Genomic DNA, 7,084 nt, shown 5'->3' with positions numbered 1-7,084 from the left:
TCATCACACTTCAAGGTTAGCCTGTAGCTCCTACTGGTTTCCATTTACAGTGCAATCCTTCTGGCCTTCCTCGCTGCAAAGTCATCAATCACATCAAATTTTCAAACTCCTGAGCCAGCTCCTTCCCATCCAAATCTGGGTGGCGCTCTAGGCGACCACCTATATCGCCTGTAGGAAGCTCCGCCCCTGAATGAGAGACTGATTTTGTGGACCCACAGAACGTTTGTTTTCTTTTTTTATATGAACATTAGCTTGATTCTTTAGTAGTGGTCTCAGTTCTGAAACAGAAAATGTACCTATTAACTCAGAACATTCATTGTCTGTGGAGCAGCTTCAGACCTTATACTTAAATCACAAGTTTGAGTTTTACCACTCTAGTTTTTGGATTTGCTTTATGTGATTTCAATGTAACACAACTTTAGTTTACTTTCTGAATACATAAAAACTACACTTTACCGGTTGAGAGAGTGAACAATTTTAAGTACCTCGGAGCCCACATATCCGAGGACTTGACATGGACCACACACATTGACAGTGTTGTGAAGAAGGCACGACAACGCCTCTACTTCCTCAGGCCCCTAAGGAAGTTCCAAGTCAGTCAGAAGATCCTTAAGAACTTCTACTCATGTACAATAGAGAGCATCCTGACTGGCAACATCACCTCCTGGTTTGGGAATAGCACTGCACAAGACCGAAGCAGACTACAAAGAGTGACACGTTCAGCGGAACGCACAATTGGAGGGGGGCTTCCCACCCTCCAGAACATTTACAACAAGCGGTGCAGGGGCAAGGCTAAGAGAATCATCAAGGACTCCAGCCACCCGAACAACTGCCTCTTTGAACTGCTGCGGTCAGGCAAGCGATACCGGAGTCTCAAGGCGAGCACAGAAAGACTCAGAAGAAGCTTCTATCCCCAGGCCATCAGGCTGCTCAACGAACAATAAACACTATGCAACAACCATCAAATGCACACAGCACACACATCCACACGCACACACTCACTTTAAACAAACAACACACTGCAGCACCCACTCTCCACACTTTAGATCACCTAAACACACTTTATATTTATTGGTAAAGGATTTGCACTACAACTCGTACACCTTACTGTAAATTGTACCTAAATTGTACCTCATCCCATTTCTGCTTTGCACTATATAGTATTGTATATTAGTATATTGCATAGTATATTGTATATTGTATGGTAACTCAGTTACTTCTAGTCTGCATCGAACATTGTACATATGTCTATACTGAACACTGTGACCTCTATTTTTACTTCTTTTTACATGCTACTTTATTTTATTTCATACTTATCTTGTCTAGCACAGTCTCTGGAGCGTAACAGTAAGAAGCATTTTGTATACAAGTATTCTGTACTTCTGTATGACAACTATTAAAGAAACTTGAAACTTGAAACTACTACTATACATTATTTTAACTTGGGAAGCAATGGTATGGCTATGTTTAGGGACCACTTGTATTAAAACAAATTAACATCGAAATGATCACTAGAAATGTACTTAGGCCTGTGTACAGTACATCAACCAGCCCATTACTGCTCAGCGCCATCATAGGAACCTGTAACAGTCTGACAAACACTGGCATTTGACTGTGGCATCTGATTGGGGACAGTACATTGAAAAGTGTATGAATTGGGAGCAGTTAAGGGTTAAGTGTCTTGTTCAAGGATACTTTGCCACGCTGCCGGGAGGAGCTGGAATCGAACCAGGAACCTTCTGATTACCAGACAACCACTGTTGACCACCTCCTGACCCACTGTCACTCTTCTCAGCCTAAACTCTAATGATTACCCTACACTCTAATGATTAGCTTACACTCTAATGCTTAACCTACACTCTAATGATTAGCCTATATTCTAATGATTAGCCTATACTCTAATGATTAGCCTATACTCGAATGATTAGCCTATACTCTAACGATTAGCCTATACTCTAATGCAGGGGTATTCAATAAAAATTATAAAAGGTCGAGTCAGAGAAAATGTCCTCAAGCAAAGGTCCGGAACTTCATCCTGTCTAACTCACGTTATGATTCAGTGCCATATATATATATATTGAAGTAGCCTAGTAGTTGCATCAACGTCTGTATGTAGTCGACAACTGACTGTGAGGTTCGCCTTTCCCTTGACCGTTAATTCCCTGTCTCCTCACCTCACTAGCCCCCACCCTCGCGTTCGTTTACTCTCGTTTGCTCTTCAGCAGCCACACCCTTGGACTACCTGTCATTATGTGTTTGATTGGTCTGGTGCCGAACACACACTTCTAGTTCGAGTATCAATTACCATCACGCACCTGATGTGTATTCTAATTAGCACCCCTGTGGGCTTTAAGTACCTCGCTCTTCCCCTCAGTCCTGGTCGGGTCGTTCCGTATCATATCTCTATCACCATCTCTGTCTGTAGGCTCCTACGGGAGTTTCTGTTTCTGTCTGTATGCTGTTTTATCTCCGGCGTGAGACGAGGTGCAAGCTTTGGCCACCTGTCGCCGTTTGCCTGGAGGGAGACATTGTACTGCGCTCTCTAAATCCTCTACGGGAGGTATTCCAGTGTTCCACTCCAGACCTCCGAGCCAGATGCGCTCTTCACTCCAGACGCGCATCCAGACGCGCATCCAGACCTCCGAGCCAGACGCGCTCTTCACTCCAGACGCGCATCCAGACGCGCATCCAGACCTCCGAGCCAGACGCGCTCTTCACTCCAGACGCGCATCCAGACGCGCATCCAGACCTCCGAGCCAGACGCGCTCTTCACTCCAGACGCGCTCTTCACTCCAGACGCGCATCCAGACGCGCATCCAGACCTCCGAGCCAGATGCGCTCTCCGTACCGGCGCGTACTCCAAGCAGACGCGCACCACTCAGACCTACGCGCCAGATGCGCTCTCCGTACCGGCGCGTACTTCAAGCAGACGCGCACCACTCAGACCTCCGCGCCAGATGCGCTCTCCTCCAGACGTCTAGCCTGCGCCCTCCTACTCCTCCCTGTAAGCAGCTCCAGCCCTCGCCCCCCCCTGTCCAGTCCTTCTAGTCCTCCTAGTCATCCCTGTCCCCAGCCCGCCTCCGTGGGCCTCTGTCCCTGTTTTCCCCTCTCTAGTCCTCCTAGTCCTCCCTGTCCAGTCCTTCTAGTCCTCCTAGTCCTCCTTGTCCAGTCCTCCTAGTCCTCCCTGTCCAGTCCTTCTAGTCCTCCTAGTCCTCCCTGTCCCCAGCCCGCCTCCGCGGGCCTCTGTCCCTGTTTTCCCCTCTCTAGTCCTCCTAGTCCTCCCTGTCCAGTCCTTCTAGTCCTCCTAGTCCTCCTTGTCCAGTCCTCCTAGTCCTCCCTGTCCAGTCATTCTAGTCCTCCTAGTCCTCCCTGTCCCCAGCCCGCCTCCGCGGGCCTCTGTCCCTGTTTCCCCTCTCTAGTCCTCCTAGTCCTCCCTGTCCAGTCCTCCTAGTCCTCCCTGTCCAGTCCTCCTAGTCCTCCTAGTCATCCCTTCCTGTTCTCCTAGTCCTCCCTGTTCCTGCCCTTGTCCCTTGCCCTGGTCCTGTTCCCTTAGCCTTCCCCTTAGCCAGCTCGCCTCTTAAAGGCACTGTGCCTATTTTTCCCATTTCTTGTTTTCCAGTATTTTGTGTTCTCCCTTAAAGGGACAGTGCCGTTTTCTGTTGTATACAATAAATGCCCAGTTCTTGGCTTACTCTCATACCTGTCTTGTGTTGTGCGATTGGGGTCGGTTACAAACCATAACAGTACGACCCGACCAGTCGACGACCCCAGCCAGCACAGACGGTGTATGTTGAGTTTGCCTTTTTTTTTTGTTCCCTCTAGTTCCCTTGTTAGTCTCCCCTGTTAGCTCCCCTGTTAGCCTGTTGACTCCCCTGTTTGCTTCCCTGTTAGCCTCGTTAGCTCCCCTGCAGCTTGTTAGGCCTCTACTACCAGCATGGCCCCAGTCTGCTAGCTTAGCCCCGGCTGCTAGCACAGCCTCTATGTTAATGCAGCCTTGCTGCTGGCATAGGCCCTGTAGCTAGCCATGCCCAGGCAGCTAACCCAGTCCCTCTGCATGGCCCCAGTCTGCTAGCTTAGCCCCGGCTGTTAGCACAGCCTCTATGTTAATGCAGCCCTTGCAGCTGGCATAGGCCCTGTAGCTAGCCATGCCCAGGCAGCTAACCCGGTCCCTCTGCATGGCCTCCACTTTTTGTGTAGCCTTCCCACTGCTAGGACTGCTCCTTCAGCTAGCAAGGTCAGTTTTCCCACTGCTAGGACTGCCCTTTCAGCTAGCAAGGTCAGTTCCCCACAGCTGGGACTGTCCTTCCAGCTAGCTTGTTCTCTCATGCTGGTTCAGCCCTGTCTGCCAGCCTAGCTCCGGCAGCTAGCGCAGCCTCTATGTTAATGTAGCAGTACAGCTAGCATAGGCCCTGTAGCTATCAGTGCCCTGGCAGCTACCCTTTCCCTCTGCTAGCCCCTTCCCTGTTCCCCTCTCCAGTGCCCCTGTTCCAGCCCTGTCTGCTAGCCTGGCTCCGGCAGCTAGCGCAGCCTCTTTGTTGATGTAGCAGTACAGCTAGCATAGGCCCTGTAGCTATCAGTGCCCTGGCAGCTGCCCTTTCCCTCTGCTAGCCCCTTCCCGGTGCTCCTCTAGTTACCCCTCAGCTACCCTACTTACCCCTCAGCTACCCTAGTTACCCTTCGGCTACCCTAGTTACCCCTCTGCTACCCTGGTTACCCCTCAGCTACCCTGTTCCTTTGCTAGCCCCACTTTTGTTGTAGCTTCCCCTGCTAGCATGGCCCGGTACTTTTTGTTTGTTGCCTTGTTTTGTTCCCCTGCCACTCTGTCTGTATTTTTGGGTCGCCCGGTGGCTCCCGTGGAGGGGGGAGTACTGTGAGGTTCGCCTTTCCCTTGACCGTTAATTCCCTGTCTCCTCACCTCACTAGCCCCCACCCTCGCGTTCGTTTACTCTCGTTTGCTCTTCAGCAGCCACACCCTTGGACTACCTGTCATTATGTGTTTGATTGGTCTGGTGCCGAACACACACTTCTAGTTCGAGTATCAATTACCATCACGCACCTGATGTGTATTCTAATTAGCACCCCTGTGGGCTTTAAGTACCTCGCTCTTCCCCTCAGTCCTGGTCGGGTCGTTCCGTATCATATCTCTATCACCAGACTCCTTCGGGAGGTTCTCTGTCTGTAGGCTCCTACGGGAGTTTCTGTTTCTGTCTGTATGCTGTTTTATCTCCGGCGTGAGACGAGGTGCAAGCTTTGGCCACCTGTCGCCGTTTGCCTGGAGGGAGACATTGTACTGCGCTCTCTAAATCCTCTACGGGAGGTATTCCAGTGTTCCACTCCAGACCTCCGAGCCAGACGCGCTCTTCACTCCAGACGCGCATCCAGACGCGCATCCAGACCTCCGAGCCAGACGCGCTCTTCACTCCAGACGCGCATCCAGACCTCCGAGCCAGACGCGCTCTTCACTCCAGACGCGCATCCAGACGCGCATCCAGACCTCCGAGCCAGACGCGCTCTTCACTCCAGACGCGCTCTTCACTCCAGACGCGCATCCAGACGCGCATCCAGACCTCCGAGCCAGATGCGCTCTCCGTACCGGCGCGTACTCCAAGCAGACGCGCACCACTCAGACCTCCGCGCCAGATGCGCTCTCCGTACCGGCGCGTACTCCAAGCAGACGCGCACCACTCAGACCTCCGCGCCAGATGCGCTCTCCGTACCGGCGCGTACTCCAAGCACACGCGCACCACTCAGACCTCTGCGCCAGATGCGCTCTCCTCCAGACGTCTAGCCTGCGCCCTCCTACTCCTCCCTGTAAGCAGCTCCAGCCCTCGCCCCCCCTGTCCAGTCCTTCTAGTCCTCCTAGTCCTCCCTGTCCCCAGCCCGCCTCCGCGGGCCTCTGTCCCTGTTTTCCCCTCTCTAGTCCTCCTAGTCCTCCCTGTCCAGTCCTTCTAGTCCTCCTAGTCCTCCTTGTCCAGTCCTCCTAGTCCTCCCTGTCCAGTCCTTCTAGTCCTCCTAGTCCTCCCTGTCCCCAGCCCGCCTCCGCGGGCCTCTGTCCCTGTTTTCCCCTCTCTAGTCCTCCTAGTCCTCCCTGTCCAGTCCTTCTAGTCCTCCTAGTCCTCCTTGTCCAGTCCTCCTAGTCCTCCCTGTCCAGTCCTTCTAGTCCTCCTAGTCCTCCCTGTCCCCAGCTCGCCTCCGCGGGCCTCTGTCCCTGTTTCCCCTCTCTAGTCCTCCTAGTCCTCCCTGTCCAGTCCTCCTAGTCCTCCCTGTCCAGTCCTCCTAGTCCTCCTAGTCATCCCTTCCTGTTCTCCTAGTCCTCCCTGTTCCTGCCTTTGTCCCTTGCCCTGGTCCTGTTCCCTTAGCCTTCCCCTTAGCCAGCTCGCCTCTTAAAGGCACTGTGCCTATTTTTCCCATTTCTTGTTTTCCAGTATTTTGTGTTCTCCCTTAAAGGGACAGTGCCGTTTTCTGTTGTATACAATAAATGCCCAGTTCTTGGCTTACTCTCATACCTGTCTTGTGTTGTGCGATTGGGGTCGGTTATAAACCATAACACTGACCGTCAAATCGAATAAAGAAAGTACATTTTAATAATATTTCAACAATATTTATTGTCAGTTTTCACATTGAAGTGGAAGTACTGAAGTACTCTAATAATGAATACATTTGTTTAAATTACAAATAAAAATAATTAAAACATTAAGAAAAGTGCATACTTTTTTTTAAGTTTTATGAAACAGTTTCAACCAATTTTATAATAAACAATCTCAACACATTTTAACAATTAAACAGTTTTAACACCTCATTTTCTCTTTCTTTCCCTCGTATATCCCACTCCCACACTTTCTTTTGTTCAGTGAGAGAAGTGAGCTCTAGTCCTGCCAGGATTATAAATCTGGGCTGGAATGGTGTCAGGGCCGTTCTCATACACAGGTGCTCATTAATGAGCCTGGAACCATATTTGGTTTTAATGTCCATGGAGAAAGCTGCCTCACAGCATTGATTAACAGCTCAGTTTTCACTGTCTACGTTTCTCTTTTTGGAGCACACCATGTGAAATTACTTTCCTATTTCTCAGACAGCTGTCTGA

Source organism: Notolepis coatsorum, assembly GCF_963971535.1.
Source record: "Notolepis coatsorum genome assembly, chromosome: 18".
In the NCBI taxonomy this organism is placed as follows: domain Eukaryota; kingdom Metazoa; phylum Chordata; class Actinopteri; order Aulopiformes; family Paralepididae; genus Notolepis; species Notolepis coatsorum.
The sequence above is the reverse complement of the archived record's forward strand: the minus strand, read 5'-3'. Positions refer to the sequence as shown.